The following is a 27,227-nucleotide window of genomic DNA, read 5'->3' as shown; positions in this document are numbered from 1 at the left end:
TCGTCTTGTGGATGGATGTTATTAAAGCCAGCTTTATCTGCACACCTATCTTGACAAAATCAGCCAGAACCTCCCACCTACTGTAGACCAACAGAAGTGACTAATATTAGCTGAGACCTCCCATGGTTTCCCATCCCCTGAGCCTGCCCTGGTCTGGGCTGTCGGGAATGGAAAAGAATCACAGCAAATATGTACATTGCACTTACTGTATGTGCCAAACACTGGCCCTTTGCATGTATTAATTAATTTAACCCTACTGATGAGGTGGGTGCTATAATAATCCCTCATTTTTGGATGATAAAATTGAGGTATAGGGAGGTTCAGCAACTTGCCTAAGTGGCAGCTAGTACATATCAGAGGCAGGATCTGGACTCGAACAGTCTGGTTCCCAAGCCCCTGCTTTTAACACTATGTTTTGCCGCTGTTAATAATAACTCGTGCTTGTTAAGTGCCTACTGAGTGCCATACGAATACAAACCTTATCTCTAATTCTCATGATAATCCTGCAAGGAAGGTATTATGCTTACCTCCATTTTTACAAATGTGGAAAGGGACGCTCAGAAAGACTAAGTACTTTGTCCGACATCACAGAGCTAGGGAGTGCTAATGTCTGTTTCCATAATCTGTGTTCTGTCCACTCCTCTGCGTTGTCTCTTAGCAAGAATGAGATTCATGCTTTGTTTTGTTTTGCTTTGTTTTGTTTTTAACTCAGAGGCTTTCTAGTGGGAGATGAAGGCAAATTTTACTCAATGTCAAATTTCTGGAAGAGCTGGAAACCGCAACACCAATGTTCTCTCCGGGAAATATGCAGAGCACTCTCATTAATGAGGCACAGGAAGCAGTAGCCTTCAGTGAGGCCCCCTGGTGCTGGTCCAGGTCCCACGGGTGCTGGGGAGATCTGTAGATTTCTCCAACAAGAAGATTTTCTCTTACATAAAGAGAAAGAGTTATTGAAGCACATAAAGAAAGCTTTCATATGAAATTCAAATTTGTTCAACCTTCCTGAGAATGAATCTTAAGTGAACAAAATAACATTCTGACTAAAGCCCATAATCACATCACTTTTTACATGATGAAATACAATGAGATGCATGGAAGAAATAACTGTGGAACAAATTCACCCTACTTACTTCTATGGGAGAACAATTCTTCTTGATTACCCTAAAAATACATAGGGTATCAATGAAACCAGTACACTTTTTTTGTGAGCTACTAAGAAAATTTACCTAGGAAAACGTGTAATGAAGCTAATGATGGCTATTTCCTTCTCTTTAGATGCTTGGAAGCATAGCCCACAAGGAATGCTCCAGAAGGCCTCAGAGTGAACAACAAACAACTGGAAAAATATGTAAGTTCTGTGATGTTTATGCTATTGCCATTGGATGTTACTTGCATATAACTCCTTATTTTGATCTTGTGTAAAAAGAAAAGTCTCTCAGGTTCAACAAGGTCATAACACTAAGTAGGAAAAGAAGACAGATGGGAAAACTTGTATTTTAACCATAACAGTAACTTTTACTTGCCCAGCATTTTAATATTATATTATCCTTTCCAAAGCTGCAGTTAGCAATGACTGAAGAAAAATGTGTGTGAATTCATACTCCATGGAGGAACATTATATTCAGTAAAATATGAACACATTTATATGAAATAAAAGCCTTTTATGAATAATAATCCATCATGTGATGGCTTATTGTTTACACTCCACTCTAAGATGATACAATTTTTGTAGCTTTCCCGTTTTGGTTATAACTCCAGGTTCTCTGAAATTTCAGAGAGGAGTCACTCTCTCATTTAGCATTTAAATATGAAAGACCATGGTTTTCAGAGAGATCATGTTTTCCCCTTCACCTATTCCCAAATACTCCATCTCTTCAGCCATGGCCCCTTGACTCTTCAAAGACCTTTCGCTGAAAATTGACCATGAAAAAACTCTGACCTCCAAACTGGAGACTGCTGAAGTAGGCCATATGTGTCATTGCTTTAGTTAAGCATGCACAGAATTTGAGTACTGTGTGGCTGATGGATATTTTACTAACATTATACTGAGCTTTGGCAAAAATGGTACTCAAGCACAAATCTAAGTAAGACAGGATGGTAAACAAAACTCAGAAAGTATGAATTCGAACTCCTTTCATGCTCTTGGCTTTGCAATGAGTAGGAATGGTCATCTGCCATTGGAGGAGGGGCAGGAAAGCCCTCAATCTGAGGTGCAAGGTAACAACTGAGAGAAACCCCATGGGTGCTGAGTCAATTGAGAACACCGAGTACCACCCAGTGGCCCTCTACTTCTGTGATGGGCAGATTAAAAAGAGAATGCCCCCTCCTGCCAGGGCTCCATGGTACAGAACCTGTCGAAGTATGGGGTTAAGGAAGTACCTGGAAACTATCCAGGTACTCAGATTGAAAGTCCTTCTGAGGAGAAGGTTGTGTCCCTGCTTTTAAATAAAGTGAAGCTTGCCATGGGTTAAATATAACTAAAGCGACAATAAAGCACAGATCCAGATCCGTCTAACGGTAGACTGATCCCAAACCAAGTACTCATGGCCTAATAGAAGAAAAGGTGTTCCCATTTTTGGACACTGACATAATTTACCTCAGTTTCTGTTCTTTTATACACAGTGGCTTATATTCTAACAGAAATTATATGAACAAACAAAAGACTTACAAAAAAGGAAGAAAATAGAAAACACTCTTATGAGATAAAGAGTCAATAGAATCAATTCCAGCGATGGCCTGGATGAAGGAATTATCAAACAAGGACTTCAAAATAACTTCAAAATATTCATAAATATTTTAAAAGATCTAGTGGAAAAGGTAAATAACATGCATGAATGGATGTAGAACTTCAGCGTTGAGATGGAAGCTATAAATAGAGACAACTGGAAAAGCTAGGAATGAAATGTGGAATATCAGAGATGATGAATTTGAATGGGTTATCAGGTGACTGGATATAGCAGAGAATGGAATTTGTGACTTGGATACATGTAAACAGAAAAGATCTAAAAAGAGGGGCATCTAGGTGGCTTAGTGTTAAGTGCCCAACTCTTGGTTTTGGCCATGATCTCAGGTCATGATCTCAGGGTCCTGGGATCGAGTCCCACGTTGCGTTCCTCACATTCGGTGTGGAGTCTGCTTGAGATTCTCTGCCTCTTCCTCTGCCTCCCCCATGCCCCGCTTGTGTGCTCTCTCTCTAAAATAAATAAGTAAATAAAACCTTTAAAAAAAAAGAAAGGATCTAAAAAGAAACAGGATGAAAGAAAGCAGTAAGAAAACTAGAACAGAGTGATATCTATGGGACAACAGCAAACCATCTGACATGAGTAATTAGAGTCCCTGGAGGAGAAGAACAAGAGAAATGAGCAGAAGAAACGTGTGAGAGAATAATGGCCAACGTTTTTCAAAATTTATGAAAGTCAATCTTAAATATCCAAGAAGCTCAGAGAATACCAAGCAAGATTGATAAAACAAACAAAACCCAGCTAAGCATCATAGTCAAACTACAAAAAAACAGAGATAAAGAGACAATCTTGAAAGCATCCAGAGAAAGCAGAAATACTTCATACGGTGGAACAATGATAAGAACCATATATAACTTCTCAGCAGAAACAATGAGGGACAGAAAACAATAGACTATCATCTCACCTGCTGAAAGCCAAACAGACCCTGTCAAAGCTGAATTATATACCCAGCAAAAAATATTCTTCAAAGAGGAAGGTGAAATAAAGAAATTTTTAGGGAAAAAAAAGCTGAAAGAATTTTTATCCAGCAGATATGCACTACAAGAAATGCTCAAAAAAAAAAAAAAAAAGCTATTACTGAAGTAAAATTATGCTGCATGGAAATCTAATTCTGCAGGAAGAAATAAAAAAACAGCAGAAGGAGTAAAAATATTGGTAAGTATAAAGGATCATTATTTTAAAAAATAGTATTGTGTGTTTATGTGTGTGTGCATGTAGAAATCACATCAAAGACTATTGACTGTTTATACTAAAATTAATAATAAAGTAACACGGGGGTTTATAGCACATACAGAATAAAATATATGAGAAAATGATGATACAGGTTGTGAATGGGATAATTGGAAGAATAATGCTGCAAATTTCTGACCTTGCTTGTGAAGAGAATATATATTCAAAATAGCAAAGGTAAAGATGCACATTGTAATCCTGTGAAACTGCTAAAAACAATACAAAGAATGTAATATGAAAAAAAATATTTGATTCACCCCAAACATGCAGGAAAAGAGGAACATGGGGACACAGAGAATATTGGACACACAGAAACCTAGGGCCAAAATGGAAGATTTAAATTCATACATATCAGTAATTATGATTTAAACATAAATGGTGTGAAAACCCTAAATAAAAGGCAGAATTTGGGAACTGGAAGGAAAGACTCAATTTTATACACGCCAGAAACACACTTTAAACAGAAAGACACAAAGAGGATGAAAGTCAAAGACGGAAAATATACATATTGCAAACACTAAGCCTAACAAAGATGGTGTAGCTCTAATATCAGATAAGGTAGACTTAGAGGTGATAAATTGATAAATGTTACCAGAAATAAAGAAGGAAACTTCATAATTATAAAGTAGTCAGCTTATCAAAAATATAAATTCCTATATGTTTGCACTTACTAACAAATGTACTACATACTCAAAACAAAAATTGATATCAATAAAAGGAGATTGAGATAAATGCACGATTATGGTTGGAGGTTTCAATACTTACCTCTAAGGCATTGACAGAATATGTAGGCAAAATTTCAAAATATAGATTTGAACAACACTATCAATCCATTTGACCTGGTATAAATGTATAGAACACTACACTAAACAACATCAGAAAACACATTCTCCTCCAGGGTACTTAGAATATTCACCAAGTAGACTATAAGCTCAGCCATAACACAAGTTTAAATAAATTTCTGAGGATCAAAATCAAACAGAATATGTTATCTGACTGCAAAAATATCAAGTTTGAAATCAACATCAAGAATATAAATAGACTATTCCCCATATTTGGAAATCAAATATCACACATTTAAATAAGTCGTGGGTAAAAGAAAAATCCACAAAGGAAGTTAGAAAATATTTTGAATTGAATAATAAAGTATGATATATAAAAAAATGAAATGAATCTAAAGCTATCTTATAGGGAACTGTATTGCTTTAAATGCCTTTACTCAAAAATAAGAAAGTCACAAAATAAATGACTTGTATTTCCACCTTTAGAAACTAGAAAGGGAAGAACTAAATCCCAAATAAGCAGGAGGAAGGATGTAATAAAAATGAAAAAGGGAATCAATGATGGACAATAGGTAGAGATAATCACCAAAGCCAAAAGTTGTTCTATGAAAAAAAAAATTGAAACCACTAACAATTCAGATCAAGAAAAAGAGAGAAAAATATAAACTATTAATATAATAAGTGGAAATGAGGACATTACTAGAGTTGCTACAGACATTAAAAGGACAATGAGACGCCACTGTGACCAACCAGTAAGACAAAGAACCCAGTGAAAATAGGCAAAATGCTTGAACAGATAGTTCAATAAAGAAGATCTACAAATAGCCACAAAGCACATGAAAAAGCACTCAACATCATTAGTCATCAGGCAGATGTAAATTAAAACCAAAATGTAATATCACTATGCAACACAACAAGAATAGGTAGAAATGAAAACAACTGACAATCCCAAATATTGGTGATTATGTGGAACAATCAGAAATCTCATTGGGAGGGGCGCCTGGGTGGCTCAGTCATGAAGCGTCTGCCTTCGGCTCAGGTCATGGTCCCAGGGTCCTGGGATTGAGCCCCACATCCGGCTCCCTGCTGGGCGGGAAGCCTGCTTCTCCCTCTCCCACTCCCCCTGCTTGTGTTCCCTCTCTTGCTGTGTCTCTCTCTGTCAAATAAATAAATAAAATCTTTAAAAAAAAAAAAAAAGAATTCTCACTGGGGGAAGTGCAAAATGATGGGGACTTGTTTAGCAGTAGCTTAAAAATTAAACTTACATCAGTCTTATGACCCAACAATTTCACTACTAGGTGTTTGTCCAAAAGAAATTAAGGGCTCCTGGGTGGCTCAGTCGGTTAAACGTCTGACTCTTGATTTTGGCTCAGGTCATGATCTTAGGGTCATGAGATCGAGCCCCACCTCAGGCTCCACGCCAGCAGGGAGTCTGCTTGAGATTCTCTCCCCTCCCTCTGCATCTCCCCCATTCGTGTTCTCTCTCTCTTTCTAAAATAAATCAATCTTCTTAAAAAAAGAAATGAAAACATATGTCCACGGAAATATTTGTAAAAATTCTTTAGAGAAGATTTACTCAGTGTAGCCAAAATCTGGAAACAGTCCAGATGTCAGTCAATGAGAAAACAGGTAAACAAACTGGCATATTCATGCGATGGAATGCTACTCAGCGGTACAATGTAATGAGTTACTGATACAGACGCATGGGTGAGTTTCAAAAACATTATTCTGAGTGAAATAAGCCAGATACACACAGGCAAAACATATACTATGATTTTCCACTTATATGAAGTTCTAAAATAGGGAAAACGAACCTCTGATGATAGAAATAAGTTCAGTGGTTGCTTCTGGCAACAGAGGGGTGTTGACTAGGAAGGGGTATAAAGGAACTTTATGGGGTGATGGAAATGTTCTATATCTTAAATATAGATTACATGAGTGCATGCATTTTTCCAAACTGATCAAACTGTCTACTTAAGATCTGAGCACTTAACTCTATGTAAATTATACCTAAATGGCAGAAAGCTTTGAAAGTCATAGACACTCAACCTCTTGTGTGTGGATGTGGGAAGCTGGTAAGGGAAAGTCAACAATGAAGATTGGAAAGACAGTAATTAGTGGAGAAGAATACTTCTAGGAGGATTTCTGAAGTGATATAAGTGTGGTTTTCCTGTTCCAGAATCTCATGGAGTACTTGTTAAAATGTAGACTCTTGGGTTCCAACCAAATAAGCTAGGAATCTCCAATTCGAACCAGTTTCACAGAGGAAGCTGATGGCACACACTAAAGTTTGGGAACAGCTGGGTTACAGAATTTTCAGTCCAGAATACAGAATTTTACCATATAGAAATAGTGTAGTTAGAAAACACTGAAGCTAATGCTTGAAATGTGATTTTGGATATTTTCACGAGTTATGAGTGTTATGAGTCAGCTTTCACATGTCTACAAAATCTGATTATTTTATTTTATTGAGAAGGGTTGACATCATAATTTTTGGTTGGATGCTTGAAACGTTAAGCATCTGACAGAAACTATAATTTTATCTGAGATTCTAAATGTTCCTGTTATTTAGATGAATTGTCAATATGTGGTCGTGTAAAAATGTTTAAGGCCAGTGAGTTATATTGTATCAAAACAATAATTTTGCTTCTATTAAGCATAAATCATTGGTAGATTTGCTATCAGAACATAAAGACACCTGCTTGGGATTGAGAGTGACCAAAGACTACCGACCTCTTCCATTGGAATTTTAAATATATAAAGATACTGCAATCAGAGCGGTAATAATCAACCAATCAGCAAACCAATATTTGCTCAAAATCTATTATACCTGGGATAGTATGGCATCATATGGACCCATTTTAAAGACTGGCTCCAATGTTCATTAACTGGGGAACTGTCTCATTGTTGAACCTCTCTGAGCCTCAGCCTTCAGCTCCCTCAGTAGTAAAATGAGGGACTCTTCAACCACCTTGCAGGGTTGTTGTTACGAATTAGAGTAACACCAGTATAGTCTTTAAGCTGGGGACTGGCCCATAGTTGATGTTTAACAAATGGTAGTCGTTTTCACTTGGTCACACAGTCTAACCATTTCGGTGATTATTTAAGCCTCTCTTTCTTAATGAGGAGGAACAAAGAAACTGTTGACCAAGAACAAGGATCAAGTGGATCACATATTTAGAGACTGAAATATTATGGAGAGGAAATCTGATGAAAGAAATATTACGGATTCATCTTTCCTTGTTTTGGGAGTGTTAAGGTCTCCAGGATAGGGTTATGATGTGATTTAGTGGAAAGAGACCAAAAAGGCTGCTTGAGTTGCTTCTAGACTACCTACCTTGTTTTATTCAGCACTGTACATCTAGAAGCTTGCACAGTGCCTGCAACATCGGAGGTTCTCAGGGCATATTTGTTGAGCGAATGAAAGCGGGCAAAAGGAATCTTCACAGTCTGTACACACTCCAGTCTAGCTCAGCAATAGTGAACTTGATTAGTTTTGTTCTCTATCTTGGCGTACTACTGTGTAGCAGTGGTTAACCAAGAGGTCAAGGAAGTCCCAGAAGCCAACCAAAAGGGTTTTTTTTCCCCATATAAATAACATTTTTTAGTTATTACCGTTATTAGTACTGTGCTCTTGATTAGGGAGATAAAAAGAAGTGTTGAATACAAGCCTTGCCTCTTAGGAATTTATAATCTAGTGGGGAGAATGAGCACAAAGTTTAATACAATATGAAGGAGATTAGAATGAGGGTCATGACTGGTGTAGCCAGAGTACTATGAGGGTTCTAGGGGTGAAGAAATCTTCCTTGGTTGGGGGAGGGGATAGGAAAAACATCTCGGAGGATATGAACCAAAGTCTCGCACACATTTAAGGCCCTGGTTAAATTACACCTCCACAGTGAGGCCATGCCAGATCCTGCCAGCAGAAGACATCTCTCCTAGTCCTCATCCCCTGTGGCTTTTCGTATTTCCATGAGAGCACTCATCACAGTGTGTCTGGTATTAGCTAACTGGGCAACCGGACTGTGCCTTCCTGGAAGGCAGGGCCTATGGCTCTTTCAACTTGGCACTTCCCTCAGTGTATAACACATCCTAGAGAGGGCACTAAATGGAGCACACACTAATGAATTGGACAAATTTCTCTAGGTGTAACAAAGGCAATTGGATTAACTGAGCAGTTCTTTTAGGGAAGGAAGGGGATAGGTCTAGAAAGGTATGTTGAGCCAGACTGTTGTGAGATTGGCTTACAGAATGAAGTCAGTCACCTCCTGCACCCAACTGGTTGGCATTCACAGTGAAGCCAGTACAGAGTTTTATATGGGGAAGGAACATGATGAATGTGGCATTTGGAGACCTCATCATATCCTATGATCATACTTGCATTAGAGCTGAAAAAATACCTTCTTCTTACTCAACTATGCAGTTAGGCCTAAGAGGAACGATGAATGTTACAAAGAATGATGGAGTATTGGGTATTCTGGAGCCCTCGTATATGCCTAAATAATGGCCATCTTGGCCAGGAAAGGCTCCTGGATCATAATTCTTCAACCTCTAAAAATAGAATAAAGGATGGGGTCTGTTGTGGAAGAGTCAATATTTGGACATTGCAGCTCCATGCTGAACTAGACGGAGGGAATTGGCATGGGTAACGAATTAAGAGTTTCGGGTCCAGGAGGCATGTGTATGCCCTCTTTAAATATGTAAATGATCATGCCTGTTATTTACAACTCCCTTTGAGTAAGGTTTTTTAAAAATTCTGTTTTATAAGGCAACAGTATCATGTCATATCAGATAATAGGCACTAACTCGTAAGAAACACTAATGAGTTATTCAGAAACTTGCAAAACAAAGGAAGTAGACTTAATTGTGACCATTTCCACATTCTTACAAATGAAGCATTGTTATAGTAAAACATACTTTAGCAAGGCCTAGTCAAAGAATGCCTTCTGAACAGAACATAGATATCATGTTTTCATTCTGGTATAGAAGATTCAGGCTTTCAAATGGATAGATTAAAGAGTAATCCTTTAAATCTACCTACTATAAAAGAAGTCTTCATTCTACAAAAACATTCACCAAAAGGTTCCTTTGCTTACAAACATACTCCATGCAGAATTCAAATGGGAGTTGATTTACATATAATCTTCTGGAAACAATTCAATTGTATAAGGCAGGATATGCTTGTCCTGTTGATTGAGATATGCTTAAACTCTCAGGCCATGCCCAGTGGCACTGCTGGACTGAAAATGAAAGTTATGGCATAGGGATGCCTGGGTGGCTCAGTCGGTTAAGCGTCTGCCTTCAGCGCGGGTCATGATCCCAGGGTCCTGGGGTAGTGCTGTCCAAAGCAAATGTACTGAAATATTTTTGAGTGTTCTGTGCAACCACTGTGGATATATTCATCCACTCAACAAACACCGAATGCCTACTAAGCACCTGGCCTAGGGCCAGGCAGTCAGAACTGCGTATTATGGGAAGGCACGCTGACGTACCGCCCAGGTGAGAAGGACCTCAGTGTTGCGAAAGAGCGATCTATGGAACAGCTGAAGTACACATCTGCGTCCCCTGATAGATGGACTAAGCAATTACCGATAAGAAAACAATTATCAATAGATCATTTCCTAAGTGCCTATCGATACGAAAACAATTAACAAATATATTGTTTCCGCTAGTGCCCAAAGAGAGGGACATCTGTCTTCATGTGTCCTAAATTTTGGAAGCTCTAAGTCAATATGATCTGTGGACTACGGGCGGGTGTAGGCATGGCCACAGAATAGAAGGCCCATAACCTGCCAGAAACAGGAAAAAACATGTAAGGACCATGAACAGCCAAAGAAGTAGTCACGGACGAGCAGGAGACAGCAGAGCAAGGACATCCACACTTACAGAAATAAATGGGTGAGCTAAAACAGGGTTGGTTAGACACAAGACTAAAAGGGTAGGCTAAAGAAATTTGGAGTCCTTAACTGCAATGAGCATGATCATGAGGGCTTCCGGGCTGTAAAGGGTTACACAGAGCACAGCAACGGCCTGTTCTTTAATTTCCCTGAGGACCAAATGAGAGGCACCAGACTTAACTAGAGAATGGGGGGTTTAGGGTGAATGTTCTTGCCTTGAGAGCTGCTGAGATGAGTCCTTCGGAGGGCTCGTGGGTGCTGTGGCTGGGACAGTCTCCTCTGTATATGAGGGGCAAAGTGTTTCCTGTCAAAAGGCAAAGGGATAAACTACCCGACCTTTCTTGGGACTCGCGATTCTTTGGGAGCACAATCCTCTCTTCTGGCCTCATCTGCGCAGTGCTACCCTGGACTCGGCGCTTCTCTTTCCCTCCAGGTACATTTCATATTCGTTCCAAGGAGAAAGTGCAGCATTCCTACTCACTGACAATCTGTCCCCTCCTTAGTTTTTCATTTCTGCAAGGGGGCTCAGTTTGCCACAAACATATATCTATTGAAAACAGACACGTCTATTTGTTAACATTTCATCGATCAATCTAGAAGTCTTTTGCAAGCATAAAGTTGGCTTGTGCTCAAATCTAACCAAACAGCTTAGACGGCAATCTGATTGTTTCCAATGAATACGTGCACCACTCGATGCAATAATTGTCTGGTGAAAATTACCTGTGTCACAGACCTTACTTAGCAAAGAATTAATGTGCACACTCCACTGCAATACTTTTATAAGCAGAGCGAGAAGTTTAAATGTTTCTGTCACATGTACCATATCCTGTGCTAAAGGGACATAGAGTCTGTAGTCCCATCCTTTAAGGATGGTTATAAGCTGTCTCCTATCTGACAGGAGGAAACTTTGGTGGGTTTATTAGAGGCATGGACTGTGAGAAAATTTTGAAAAAATGAACTTCTGGATCCAGCTCACGGATTCTATGATTTTCATCACGAATATTGCCCTTGATGCCCCAACCGTTCAAATGAGCTCTGCTCCCCCTTCCCATGGGGAAATCAACTGAAAATAACCAAACAAACAATGCCCATGCAATGTGACGGATCAACCTGAACCTTCATCTGGGGATGCTCTGGGACCACCCCAAGTAGTTCAGGAGATCCCGCAAAGTACTCAGAAGGGAAAGCCTATGAATTCCAGTTAATTCCACAAGTAAACTCAAGCTACTCAGCAGGTTCAAGACAGGTGGAAGGATTTTGAAGAAACAAAAATTGCAAAGAGTCATCACTCATCTGGATGAAAGGTTCTAGCGAAATAAAGCATTTAGAGGAGTTAGCATTCTCTGGGATCCGCTGGAGTTCAATGATCAAGAAAGTGCAAAGGGTTTCAATGGAAGCGTTTGCTTGATGAAGCTACTTCGTTCAGATAATACACGAAAACTGGCAGAAAGTTTTCCAAGAAAAGATGTCATTTTCCATTTAGTTCTGTGATAAAATTTCTCATCAAAAAGTAGCCAGTGGAGGGATTCCAACCATCCAAAAGAATTCCCGTCTTGCTATTTTCAGAGGCTTGAAGCTGGCTGCTCCTGCAACCTTCTCTCATCTTGTTTTTCTCTGTGAGCCAGAGGCTCTTGGGCGTTGGTTCCATTAGCTATCTGCCGCATCTCCCTTGCCGCCATGGAGGGACCGATACTCTGCTGGTTTCGCTTAGACATTACGGAGTGTCTCTCTTCTGTGATTTCCCTGAAGATACACCTAATGTGATTCTCAGAATTAAAGTGCTTGTGTCCACCTTTCCTTAGCTCTATGTTGCCTTCTCTTTCTTTCCTTTCCTAAGCTAAAAGCAAAATACATTTAAAGCTGATGACAATTATTCTTTTTTCTTCCTTTAGAAATTCAAATTAATGTCCTGTGCTGTCTGCAGAGTAAATGCAAATCCCGGAGGTAGGAAACCTCTCTGGAATCTGCTGGTGTCACAGTTTTCTAAATACAAATAGCACTTTACATAGACAGATATCCACATTCACTCTTCTCTAACAATATCTACAATTTCTCTTAGAAAAGAAAAACAAAGGAAGCATTTTTCAAAGAGTCTGCTCAATATCCAAACATCATGGAGTACGGGGAAACTCAAGAGCCCTCGTCCTATCCGGAAAGAAAAGATCTCAACAAAAAGATCCCCGGCATAATTCTGTTAATTTCTATAAAGGCGTTAATGTCCAGGATAAGCTTTCAAATCTATGTTCTTCAAAAACATTGCTCAAATAAATCTTACCTGAATACGACTTCCTTAACAAAGCCATGCTTCTTTATAAGCTGGTCCTACCCAGACAGTTGCTGTCTACATTTGGAGCAGACACAGAGAGAGGAGATCAGAGAAAGTTTAAGGCATATCTAAAGTATTCTCCAAGGTACTGACCAGAAACATCAAGCCCATACTCGCGGTATAGAGAGATCATTAATGGGCATTAGTGACAGACCATTATGACTCTCACAGATCATTAATGATTCATCATGTAGCAGTATTGTTCTGGCAATAATCAGACCATTGCTTGGACTCAGATATAAGCTTTGCCCATACTATTTGCTTAAACTTATTAGTTCCAAGCATAAAATTTTCTTTTGCCTTCTAGAATTACGAAAAATGGTCTGTAACAGGATCCCTCTGCACATCAGAGGAGTTTTGGAGCTTGCTGCCTTCTTTGGTAGACGCTTCTCCCACTGTCAGGAATCTTGTAGTCTGAAAGGCTCCCCAGCAGCTTTGGGGATGTAGAAAATGTGTCTTTTATTTTGAAATTGAATTATTGATGAAGAGAAAATGCTACAAGCAAAATAGACATTTATAAGAATTACAGTTGCTCAGTCCTCTATAACAATGACTTGTAAAATGATGAAATTCTACCTGACTTTTGAGTTTCTTGCCAAAAAATACATTTTCATATCGGAGTCCTTTGTTAAAAATTCAGAGACTCTACTAGCAGCCTATGACAAGGCTTTCAGCTAATTACAACAAAAAGCAAGAAACACAGACTATTTTGGAATTATCCCATACATGTTACTGAAGCACTCGACGGTGTTAATATAGGACTCAAAATTTTAAGGAAAAGTGAAACCCCACACCAAATTGCCATTCTTTTTAGTTTTGCCTTATGGAAGATCCACTATTTTGGTTGAAAATTGAAATGAAAATGGAAATTTAGTTATTCCGGGAGCAAATGAGTCTTTCCTATTGAACAGATTGGATTCTCCTTCTGTGTGGCTCTGGGAAAACTTCCCTTGAGTCAGAGAGAAAGGAAATCTGTTTCAAGGTCTGAATATCATCACTATCAATGAATATTGAAGAATTACCGACACCCACAAGGAGCTATATTTATTGAGCCCCATCACCCATACTCAGCGCTATATGGAAAGGAAGATTATGTATATCCCAAAGCATTCCATAAACTTACATAATTTTTTCCCCTTAAGCTTCTCTGCATAATCAGAATTGCCTTGTGCTCTCTGCCTCCACTTTGCCATCCAAAGCTAAGAGTGTAACAGACGACAGCTGCAAACGTAAGCCCCTCCCAAAGGGATCCAGCCTCCAGCGAAACTGGCTTAGCTGTAAGGACAGGATATCAGCAGTAGGCAGAGGATGGAGAAAATCTGTTCTGCCCTTGAAATCAAACACCCGCCCCCAGCCCCCACCAGACGCCCACAGCCCAGGGGCCTGAACATCAGGAGGCCTCAGAACCCAAATGGGCCAAGGAGTTGTTTCTCAGCAGGCTTCCTAGAAGCGTGTCCTGGGCCCTCGCACAGGACCCGGCTCTGAGAAAGACCCTGCACTTCGTTTCATGCTTTTCCTGTCACCGGTTTTTAATTGTCAATGGTTTTTCAACAAAGGGCAACATTTTTGAATATAGTCATTTTGTACTGGGCTCTGCAAACCATGTAGCCAGTTCCGTCCGCGTAAGAAACCATTTGTTCGGCTTCGGAGGGTGGCCATCGGAGCTTCCCCACTGCCCTTTGACGAGGCCACTGGACATACGGTTGCCTATGCGCAGATCCCTGTTTGCAAACCAAAATGGCTAATGGAAGAAGTTAGGCTTCAGTGAACTCCTTACACAGGAGAAATGCTAACTTCCTCCGAACAAAAATAGAAAACCCTAATATGGAGGCCGTGTGTCTTGGCCAATATAAGAGCTCTTAAAAAAAAAGAGTATTTCCCAAGGGGCAAAATTAAGTCATCTCAATAGGAGTGGTCTTATCAGGTCTAATCAAGAGAGTCTCCTCGCTGGGCCATAGCTTCTTATGGCCCTGCAGGGGCTGCACTGGGCAGGGCAGCGGGGAAGGGGGTGGGGGTCCCCTGGGATGATAGCAACTCAATCTTCGGATGTCTAGACTGCACAGAAATAAACAAAGCAAGGGCTGACAGAGAGCCAAATTGCCAGGCAGGTGAAATTTATTTCTGCTCTCCTTTCTGTCAAAGGAATGCTCAGCTGCTCAGGGCCTTCACACTGCTCTCTAGGGGCTATACCTGAACCACAGGGGTATCCCCCCACTAGGCTTGGCGGGGGGGGGGGTCCCCTCAGTACCCCTGCTTCTACCTTCTCTTGCATTCCATAGCTATCTCCTAGTCCTCAGTGTGTCTGATCTCGGCCAGGTGTCGTGGAGGAAAGGAGGAAAGCCATCTGATTCAAGTAATTTACACGGATCTGTGAACAGATGATAGAAAGGCACAAGGGATCGTAGTGCTCACCTGTTCTACTTAGCCTCACTTCAGTGCCTTTATTACTTCTTTTTTGATATCAGTTTCTAAACCTTAGGGCTAAGATCCTCCCACCCCTTAAAAGGTGGGCGGGGGGGCGGCTGGGTATAGGTTAGGGCTGATCCAGCCATTTGGCTCAGGACATCCTTCCCAACCTCACACACCAGACTAATTGAGTTGTCTGGACCATGCTCTTTTGTACCTTCGCATGATCTTCCCCCACCTTGGGGTGCCCTTCTCCCTTCGTCTGCCTACTAATCTTTCAAGTAGGACATCTACTAGGAAGGCTCTCAAGTCAACCGTGGCCTCCTTTGTCCCTTCACTGTACCCAACACAAACTTCTATCACTGGACTATCAGACTTGATTGCATTCAGCTCTTTACATGATCCCCCCCCCCCCTTTAGTGGACTTAAGTGGCTAGAGAGCAAGGGCCACAGGTGATCTGAGAGGCACCTGTGAACAAAGGGCAGCGCTGGAGAATGGTGTATGTTTATGGTGCAGGCCTGCATTAGTTGACTTAGGCAGGGGCTGCATGGGTGGCCTTCACTTCCTTCACAATGGGTTTCATCTAGAAGGAATCAATACTGGGGTCAGCGCTCAGCGCCAGGTCACTCACCCTCTTCTAACAGACGCCGTCAGCAACTAACTCTCTCTGCCCGTCGACCAGGAGTGCCCCTCTGAAGGCATGATCTGTCATCTGGCCCTTCAGGCAGAAGGCAACTCAACAGAAGCTGACAAGCCCAGTTAACTCTCCGGTGAGTGGCCTTTAATCCCAGCCCATGAAGTTATGGATCTCCAAGCTTTCACTGCATTGTGGTCAAGTGGCCCAAGCAAGCTTGCTGCCTTCCTGGAGGCCCCAATCAATACTTTGCCCTCCTCTTAGGGCCCAGACACATCAAAAGCAATCATGCCTGATATTTAATCATTTCCCATTAAAATGCAAAGCTCTGCCTCCAGGTCCCCTTGACAGTTTAATTGTTTTAAAATGTCTGGAGAAGCCGATGTAAACAGATTTGTAGTACATTGTTTATTTGCTGTGCCATCAGCCTCTTGGCTCATTAATAAGAGCAATTTGCTGCAACTGGGCATCTTGGCTGCCCTGATCCCTCATGTTGGGAAGAAGTTATGGGAAGGGAGAATTTATGTGGGTAAGGACAGATACTTTTTCATTAAAAAGTACCGATGAGTTGAAATTTTGTCGACACAAAACCAACACTCAGATGTTAATAGCAGCTTTATTCATAATTGCCAAAACTTGGAAGCAACCAAAATGTCCTTCGGGAGGTGAATGGATAAGTAAGCTGTGGAACATCTAGTCAGTGGAATATTATTCAGTGATAGAAAGAAATGAGTGATCGGGCCATGAGAAGACATGGAGGAACCTTCAATGCACATTACTAGGTGAAAGAAGCCAATCTGAGAAGCTATATACTGTGATTCCAACTGTATGACATTCTAGAAAAGGTAAAAAAATGGAGACAGTAAAGAGGTTGCCAAGGTTTAGGGGGGACAGAGGGATGAGTAGGTGGAATGCAAGATTTATAGGGCAGTGAAAACACTCTGTATGATACCATCATGATGGATATATGTCCTTATCTAATTGTCCAGACCCACTGAATGTCCAACACCAAAGGTGAATCCCAGGGTAAACGCAGACTTTGGGTGCTAATGATGTGCCTGAGGAGGTACATCAATTGTAACAAATGTACTACTCTGGAGGGGCATGTTGATCATGGCGGAGGCTGTGTGTGTGTGAGGGGGGAACAGGGGTATATGGGGCACCTCTGAACCTTCCCCCCAATTTTGCTATGAATCTAAAACTGCTCTAAAAATCAAAATAAGAAGTACTGGACACCTAATATGTTCCCGGAGTACATTTTTTTCTCATTGAATTCTCCTGACAACACTAAGGTTTTCTTTGTTACTTGGTGGTTAAACCGGATACCCTTCACGGTGTCTCCCGACAGAGTTGTCATGATTCCATGACACTCATGATTCCTCACGCTGCCCCCTACTCCAAGGAACACAGGAGTCAGTTTCAGTAACAGCTCACTGACTCTTTTGCCCACAGCCCAAATCCAATCAGCACCACCACGGCTCTTAGGTACAAAAGGCGAAACCTTGGCCACTCCCAGGAATGCTGCCTAGTTGAGGATTTTAATGTACAGCCACAATTGCTTGAGAAGATAGGTGGTTGGAGTCAGATGAGAATCATTTCTTCACTGGGCTATTACACGAGTGAAATGAGAAATTCACATAAAGTGCTTAGGGCAGTGCCCAGAAGAATGTGAGCAGTCAATGGGAATTAGTCCTCTTCTCCTCCCCCGAGTCCCTTCTGGCCCATTTGCTTGTATCCCCTGTAATCTCATTGTTATCCTTCCTGACGGTTTTGGCAGCATTTTTATGGAAACTGATCAATAAGCAAGCAATCTGTGAACACTAACGGAGTCCTTACAGTGTACCTTGTATAATGTACCTTTGCCATATGCAGAAGCTATGAATACACATATACAGAGCTCAGAGTCTAAAAGGAAGATAAACTTGAAGGGATATGCTGAAGGCAGTAACGGGAGCTATGATGTTGAAAACAAGATCTGATGTGCCTAAGTCACCGGTTATACAAACTACAACTCCCCAAATATTGACCCTGTCGTGTATGTCCTGCCATTACGGCCTCCAAAGAATCAAAGCTGAACCAGCACAACACAAGCTGGTGCCACTGTGTCCGTGTGCTCTTGGTAACAAGAGCCGACTGACACCCCATCTCTGATACTTGGATGGGTCTTCTGTACCAGTCTATTCAATGTCAGGGTTAAAAGCGGCACAGCACATTTTATTCTGCTCGATTCTGCTTCTGACAGCATAGTAAATAACACCTACATCTGTCAATAAACACATTTCAGATACACAACAAATCACACATCTTCAAACTTGATGCCTGGATCTTTTAAAGGGGCTAGGGGCATGCCTCTGTGTGTGTGCGTGTGCGTGCGCACGCGCGCGTGTGTGTGTGTGTGTGTGTGTGTGTGTGTGTGAGTGTACATACACACGTGCATCTTATTAGCAGGAAGACTTGTTCCTGGCATCCATGATTTTCAAGCGTGGTGGGAGAGTTATTCATTTCTTGCAAAATTGTACGCAATGCAGGGAAAATAAAAAAGTTATTTGGTTTCCGCAGTTTCTCTCTGAGGGAAGAACAAATTAATGGAGAATGGTTTCTCTTTGTGTTCATAGCACCCCCTGGTGGAAAACTAGCATATTTAAGTTGCATGCTAATCCTCCCAACGCCAAGGATTTTTATTTTCCTCTCAAGAGCTTTAACGGAGGGAGAAATGAAATATTTCCATTTTTCTAGATTCATATCTCATGACCATAGGAACAAAGAATCTAATTACAGTCACTTTTGTTCACTTATTCTGAAGAGTCTCTTGGCTGATTTAAAAATTAGTGTCAAATACTTGCCTATTTTAGGGAAACTTCCTTTTCATTCTTTCATTCAGCAAACATTTCATGGGCGCCTATTATATGCCATGTCTTTTCTGGGTGCTTGGGACACAGGAATAAATACCCCTGGGTCCCCGTTGGGGAGGAGCTTGTCCAAAACTGAGAGGTAACCGTGAAAAGCCATCTTCAAAAGTGCAAGCCTGAGAGGCTGAACCAGGCCTGGTAAGACTCAAAGGTAAGTGGAAACCAGCCAGGCTGCATAGAGCAGATGAGAGTGGACCGAAGCACTGAAGGTTGAACACGTGTTCCCAGGACAGAAGGGGCTGGGGAGGGAGAGAAGGTATTCCAGGTGGAAAAAGTAGAGAGAGCAAAGACTCAGAGGTATGGAACATCCTGAAACCAGATGGGACACCCCGGAAATTAGAAGCCGTTTGGCATGGCCACAGGCTAAGGGATCACAGTGGCATAGAGGAGAGGCTTTTGGAGGAGGCATCAACTGGAGAGGTAGGCGGGGGATCACTTAGAAAGCTGGTTTAAGGAGCTTGGGCTTTATCCCAAGGGCGACTGGGTTTTATACCAGAAAGGATAGGACTGCTTTCAGACAGAAGACTTGGGCTGCCGCCTGGAGGATGAGAGAGGAGGGAGTGAGCCTGGAGACAGGGAGCTCCGTTAAGGGATATAGGTGAGAGAGGATGAGGATCTAAATTGTACTTTCCTTCAAGGTGGAAAGTGTAGTTGTAGGTTCCTTCTGAAGACCCCACTGAAGCCTGGATCATTGTCCAAAAAAAACCTAGTTCGGGGCGCCTGGGTGGCTCAGTCGGTTAAGCATCTGACTCTTGATTTTGGCTCAGGTCACGATCTCTGCTTCATATTCTCTCTCCCTCTCCCTTCCCCTCTGCCTTTCCCCTGCTCACATGCCTGCGAGCTCTCTCTCTCTCAAATAAATAAATAAAATCTTTTTAAAAAACTTAGTTTTTACTGACTATAAACAAATTGACTTTTGGGTTGGGAAAAGGGGCAGACAGTGATGACTTCAGATAGTCATCTAAGCTGTTCTTTCGGCCAACACAGCGCACGTGGGCTCCACTCCATTTGTAGATGCACAAGGAAGCCACAGAGCCGAGTGGTGAAAAAGAGCCATACAGACATAGACTTGAACCCTGACTCTACTCCTCATTGTAAGCTAGGCCTCTCTGGGCCTCTTTCCTTGACTCTCTGAGCCTTGGTTTCCTCCTCTGTCAAATGGATATAATAATTGTATCTATCTTGTAGGGCGGTTGTAGGAACTCAATTAGGTAATGTACGCACTGCAGTGCCCGGCACACAGGAAGCAGTAATAAGGGCTAGTTTCATCTTTCTCTTCCTTGTTCAGCTGGAGTTGAGAACAAGCCAGGTTCTCATGGTCCAGAGGGCCTGGTCTGCATGGCTGTCAATTCTCACCGGAAAGCATGGAGCCGGGAAACAAGGCTGGCGGCAGAATCCTGTGGGACTTCGAAGTTAGCCAAGAAAGAGACAGGTGAACAGGAAAAGGCCCAGCCATGATGGGAGGCCAAGTGGACCTGGCATTTCTGAGAGCTGCTGGGTAGCTGGTGCTGGGAGGGAGACAGGAGGGCCAGGCCTGGAGGACTCCTTGAGTCAAGGTGCACCTCACGCAATGGCTTTTTATGTGATTCTCCCAGAGTTAGCATTTGTAAAAGTGAGTCCTGGGAACCCTGATCTGACCAAGATTCTCTGACTGAGAAGATCCTGTGATCGGCCAGTTTGGGAAAGGCTGTTCAGCTCATCCTCTCTTGGAGATTCATATTACACATTTGGCTTGCTGAAGGTTCTAATACACCCTATAGTAAAGAAACCCATTAACTGTGAGAAACTTTGGGTTGAACCTACTAATTTGCCCCCAGAAACCTTTATTTCTTATAAAACTACTACTATTCCTTAATACTAATATTTAGTGAAAAAGAGTTTGGGTGCATGCCAGGCTAATGTCTCCTGGGCACCAGCCTCTTTCTCCAGGGCTGACAGACAGAAGAATCACGTAGAGAAGCCCTTGTCAATGGCCACCCAAGGGCCCAAATCCCAGGCTGGTGTTGTGTTCTCGACCCATGTATCAGATGGTGCCAGGGATGGGGTCAGAAAGTTGCCCCTAATGGGGCCAACTCCATTGCTTCTGGTATTTCTTCTTTCCAAGCTAGGGCTCCCTTAAGGAGGTTTAAAATCCCTAGTACCTAGAAAATGGCAAAACTAAAGCCCTCGAAGAAGGCTGTCCACTTGACCTAGAGAGAACGGAGCTTCTGGGCCTGCCACAGCGATTCTAGGCTTCTGAGGTAATGAAGGATGGAAAGGGAAAGAATTCAAATATCATTTCTGCAGCCCAAGGGCTCCCTGGGGTTTCCACTTGTCCCCGCACTGCTCCAGCAGGATCAACTCCCTCCTCTGACACGTGAGGTGATGGAAACCCAGGAAAAGCTCAGTGAGGGCACAGTGAGAAGGTAGCCATCTACAAGCCAGGAAGAGGCTTTACCAGAAACCACGCCTTACAGCACCTTGATCTTAGACTTCTAGCATCTAGAACTGGGAGGAAAAAATTTCTGTGGTTTAAGCGACCCAGTTTCTGGTATTTTGTTATGGCAGCCCTAGCAGACTAATACAGTACTATTTCTTCTTCTTTTTTTTTAAAAAAAGGTTTTATTTGTTTATTTTAGAGAGAGACAGGGGATGGGAAGGGGCAGAGGGAGATAGAGAGGGAGAGAATCTCTAGCAGATTCCCTGCTGAGCAGAGAACCCGCTGCTGCTGAGCCTAATGCGGGGCTCGATCTCACGACCCTGAGATCATGACCTGAACAGAAACCAAGAGTCAGACGCTTAACCAACTGAGCCACCCCGCGCTCCCAGTACTGTTTCTTGTAAAGCATACATAACTTTGCCATTTCTTTTCCAAACAACCCCACCTAGAGGACAAAACAGCAGTCTAAACTTGTAAAAGTACATCATGCTTGGCTAAGCTGACACAACCTGGAGTGGCTTAAAAACAGAAATGCAATTTTAATGAAGTAGAAATGAGGCAAAATCGCAATCTCCAAATGATAAATGAAACCAACAAATATTTAATGAGTGCCTAATTTGTACCTGGCTTGGTGCTTGGTCGTAGGGGGCTGGGCTGGGGTTCAATAAAATCTAGTCCCTTCCTTCAAGGAATTCCGTGGCCGAGAGAGACAAGTAAACAAGCATTTAAAAAGCAACGGAGAAGTTCTGTGTTACAGAGATGGGGCATCTAACGCACTGGTCAGGGTTTGGGAGGTGGGGGGCGGGGTCAGGGAAGGCGCGTCCCAGGGGAGGTGATATGAAACTAAGACTTAAAGGAGAGCAGGACACAATCGGGTGAAGAGAGTAACTGCTCTAGAAATGGGCAGAACCCAGAGGAATCATACAAGGTCTCTGCCCCAAATGAGCTTTTAGCTCTCAGGAGAGAGACCAGCACACACATAATCATGTTAGGAGGTGCTAAGTGTAAGGACAGAGACGGGGCCAAGCCATTATGAAAGCGCGGAGGTAGGGAGGCACCTACTAAACCCAGCCTCAGGGGTGGTCACGGGAGCCTTCCTTAGAGCAGGGGATGGCAGCTGGGTTTTGGAGGCCAGTGGTCATTGGTCAAGTCAGTTGGGAGCTGGTAAGACCATGCGCAGGCTGAAGAGAATGCCAAGCAGGGGCAACAAGGACAAAGATATACAGGCTGGAGGGGGTCTGACACAGGTAAGAAGTGCAGGCAGCTCGGAATGCTTGCTGCACAGGTCTCCAGGGAAGGAGGGGACACGAAGCTGCGAAGTTGCTAGGGGCCAGATCATGTGGCGCCTCACGAACCACAGAAAGAGATGGGACACAATCCTGTCTGCCAAGGGGAAATGTGCAAGGGTTTTGAGCAAGGGACAGACCAGATGTGATCGACATTTTAGAAAGATCTCAGTGGCTGCGGTGTAAAGACTAGTGTCATGGCTCCAAGTGCAAGACTAGAGGCAGGGAGACCTTTGAAGAGGATGGCGATGGTCCAGAGAGCAGTGTTGCTAGCCTAAATTAAGGCAACCACACTGTGAAGAGGGAAAAAGGCAAGAGACTTCAGAGCCACTGTCGTTGCAGAATTGATAGAACCTGGTTACAGATTAGAGATGGAAGGGAAGGAAGAGGCAGGTGTCACGAGTATTCTAGGGTTTCTAAGTTGGGCAACTGGATGGTTGGGGTGTTGTCATTCACCAAGATCAGGCGTCTCAGAGTTCATTTTCCCAATTTTCTGTTTTTACAGGTGAGGAAACTAAACTTGCCCAACATCATTCAAAAAGTGAGTGACCACTGGCACTACAAGCTGATGTCTTCGGATTCTTTGCCAACTAATTGTTTCGTGCACATCCGCATGTGTACACACACGCATGGATTCGGTTTTGGATATGCCTGTGGAGCATGGCAGTGGAGATGATCTAGAATGAGTAGGTCTGGAATAGGGAAGAGGAACCTGGACTAAAGCTAACGATCGTGGAGGTGGAGTGAAAAGCAAAGCCTACCATGGTAGTTGAGGTCATAGCAGGTGGGGTAGATGAGATGCCCGAGGAGGGACGCACAGAGCGAGATGAGGTGTGGAGATAGTGACAAGACCTCACAAGCCCTGACGTCCTAGAAGTCACACACAGAAATGTCTGTCCCCTGAGCCCATGCTCCTAAGCCTCGCTATTTCATACCACTTGGACTCACACAAATCCTTTGTATTGTTTGGACTGAAGCACAGACCGTGGCTTTAATTTAAAATATAGTTTTGCGAACTATTTATTTTCCAGACGTTTATCTTCTGAGGCCATTTCTCATTGTCAGAAAAAAATCAGAGGCATCTATGTTTGAATCGGCACCTTCCATTACTCATTTTTATTGATGATGATTTTTTTTTTACAGTTGAAACATGAAAAGAATTTTAAAATTTGAAACGTGTACCCAGAGAATGGACCACATTACAGGTTGGCTTCAATTTTCACACATTCCCTAAGCACTCTTTTACCTTTATATATTTAATCCATCCATTCATTTGCTCATCCACTCATCAGGTACTTATTGAGAGCAGTTTGGGTTCTAGGCACTGTTCTAGGCCCTAAGGAATTAAAACAGTCATTCAGCTCCTATGTCACCATCTCTCAAATTTTTGTCTTTTCCAGGACCTACACAGTAGGGAAAGCTTTACTTATCTGGAGTCTTGTTTTTCCCTTGCTCTGAGTTTCTTGGCCACCTTCAGCAAAAAGGGAGGCTCTGTCAGCTACTCACTTTTAATCGTTAGATAAGACTATAGGAAATAACGTGGAAATTTATTTTATTGGCTGAAATGAAGCCACAGTTCCAGAAGTGGTTTCCCTTTTGATGGTTATGAGCTACACTTGGAATTTTAGAGTGCAAAGACCAGGCTGTGTCTGAATTATTAACCATCTACCCTATCAGTATGTTACAATTTCAAGAGAGCCTAATTCAGCTGAAAATAAACAATGCCAAACTAGAAGATTCCTGGAAGCTTTGAGATGCGTATATGAATCCTATAAGCATCCCGATCTTTCTCGTTGTGTGACCAAATCTGGGCAATATTTGAGCCTAAGACTTAACTCTGTGGAAGTAAATTTTTCTTTTGTGAAATGTCTCAAGAGCCACTGTCAGTAATATAATATGGAAAGAGGATTGAGATGTGTCCTGGCTGATTACACTAGACACTTAATGAGAATGGTTTAGTCTGCTAAGTGATGGTATTCTTGTTGGTTAATCAAAATTGATCAGATACCAGATGAATTTTTTTTTTTGTTTGAAAAAAGCTGATGAATCTGTTTTCTGGACTAGTTGTGTCTTACCGCTCTCTGAATAGCTAACGGATTATTCCCCACTTGCTATCACCACCACTCCACCACGTAACAAAAGCCTGCTGCCAACATATAAATGGATTCGGATTATGAGACCCACAACTGAAATAATGCCGAAGTGTCTGATCATAGCAGCAACAAATGGCTTCCACTTAAACTCTACTTTACCAGCAATCAATATGTACATGTAATAGGTTATAACACAGAGGCTGAGCTGGAATTTTGGATAGAATGTGAAACCGTGTGTTTCCTCTAATTAGGGAGCATGTCAAATTAAATACATTTAAATGTTGATGTTCTGCTTAAAACTGGAGAGAGAACTTCCAGTAAAATGGATGTAGTATAATTTAGCATATGCATATAAAATGCACTAAAATGCAGGCTCTGTGAGGACGGGAACATTTATCTGGTTCCCTGGCATGTCCTCAGTGCCTCACATAGTATTTGGCACATGGTAGGCAGTCAATAAACATTTTTTGGATAAACGAGTGGATACAAGTATCACGAAGATTAACCTGATTCCCTCCCTCTCTCTTCAGGCAGACCAAATTTCTTTGTTTCGTGAATAAGCCAAGCTACTCATCCCACTGGGATTTTGCATCTTTCCTTGCTGCTATCTGGAATGCTCACTCCCAGAAAATTAGGCCCTTGACTCCCCTGCTTACACATAGGGCCTTGGCTGGTGTCTGCATCTGGAATTTTGGTATGTACCAGGCAGATGGTGCCCACATGACCAGCCCTCAATAAAAACTCTGTGCACTGGGCCTCCAATGGGCTTCCCTGGTAGACATTTCACACGTGTGGTCACACTTCTTGCTGGGGGGAAATAACCATGTCCTTTCCAAAGAGAAAGGACTCTTGGAAGCTTACACCTGGTTTCCTCCAGATTTCTCCCCCTGCACCTTACCCCCTGCTGACTTTGTTCCATATTCCTTTGCTATAAGGAATCTTAGCCATGAGCAAGACTACCTTCTGAATCCTGTAAGTCCTTCTAGTGAATCACCAAATCTGGGGAGGGGCTTGGCTACTCTCGACATATCTTCCACTGTACACTCATCACATTTCACGAAATAAACAAACTAGCCTCAGATCCACCCCAGGCTCTAAGCTCCAGGAGGCTTCATTCACCACAGTATCCTCAGCACCTAGCAGGGTGCCTGGCAAAGTAGGGATATTTAGACTATTCAGAGTGTACAAATAATGAAAGAACAAATAAATAGAGAACTAAGTGTGGGGAATAAAAACCTGAGACTATGTTTGCAAACTCATTGTTAAAGATAAAAGAATGGTTAAACTGAATTAATATTGGTTCTGGGGGCGCCTGGGTGGCTCAGTCGGTTAAACGTCCAGCTCTTAGTTTCGGCTCAGGTCATGATTTCAGGGTCCATGTGATTGAGCCCTGTGACAGGCTCCGTGCTCAGCAGGGAGTCTGCTTGTCCCTCTCCCTCTGCTCTTCCCCCCCTGCTCGTGCATGCTCTCTCTCTCTGTCTCTCTCAAATAAATAAATCTTTAAAAAAATATTGGTTGATTTTTACACCTCCGGGTCCAACAATTTCTGGTACAGTCATGTCTATAATCATAATAAGAGCTAATTGGAAAAGATGATCTAATACATTCAGCTTTTTTCTCTTGCATTTAGCACCTGGCATATAGATGGCACTAAAATAGGGTTATTTAGTAAACAAATTAATGAACATATATATCAAGTTCAACCTCTATAATGAAATTGCTACATTAGTTTGCTCTCGGAATAAGAAATCAGTCTGGACTGTGAAAATCCATTTGTTAGCAAGTCATCACAGATTTGCATATCTTTTCTGAAAAACTTGTCTGTATTTCATAGAAGCACTGATTTTTTTTTTTTTTGGACAAGATTTCTAAGGTTCTAGCTCTTTTTTTTTTTTTTTTAATTTTATTTATTTTTGACAGAGAGAGAGCACAAGCAGAGGAAGCAGCAGGTAGAGGCAGAGGGAGAAGCAGGCTCCCCACTGAGCAGGGAGCCCGATGCGGGGCTCCATCCCAGGACCCTGAGATCATGACCTGAGCCGAAGGCAGACGCTTAACCGTCTGAGCCACCCAGGAGCCCCAGGTTCTAGCTCTTAATCTATTTATTGTAATGATGAGGAAATAAAGGTCCACAGAGGGAAAGAGCTTACCCAAAGTCCCAAGGAATCAGGGTACCCTCTTCAATGTATGAGGGGTGTTAGGGACTAAGTTGTGTCCCCCCAGATTCATATGTTGAAGTCCCACCCACACCCCCATACCTCAGAATGTGACTGTATTTGGCGACAGGGTCTTTAAAGAGATGATTAAGTTAAAAGGAAGCCATTACGGTGGGCCCTAATCCAAACAGAAAGGTGTCCAAATAAGAAGAGGAAATTTGGGGGTGCCCAGGTGGCTCAGTCAGTTAAGCGTCTGCCTTCAGCTCAGGTCATGATCCCAGGGTCCTGAGATCGAGCCCTGCGTGGGGCTCCCTGCTCAGCAAGGAGCCTGCTTCTCCCTCTCCCTCTGC

At 42.3% G+C, this 27,227-nt stretch overlaps 1 protein-coding gene across 5 annotated transcripts in view; it reads right to left on the bottom strand.

The window, feature by feature from the left end:
* FGF13 (fibroblast growth factor 13) overlaps positions 1-27,227 on the bottom strand; it is a 486,720-nt gene that overhangs the window by 86,647 nt on the left and 372,846 nt on the right. The gene's annotated exons all lie outside the window — the stretch shown is intronic.

This window comes from Leptonychotes weddellii, chromosome X (genome assembly GCF_054177405.1).
Source record: "Leptonychotes weddellii isolate Sample4059 chromosome X, ASM5417740v2, whole genome shotgun sequence".
NCBI lineage: Eukaryota > Metazoa > Chordata > Mammalia > Carnivora > Phocidae > Leptonychotes > Leptonychotes weddellii.
Note: the sequence above shows the minus strand (reverse complement) of the source record. Positions and strands in the feature narration are given on the sequence as shown.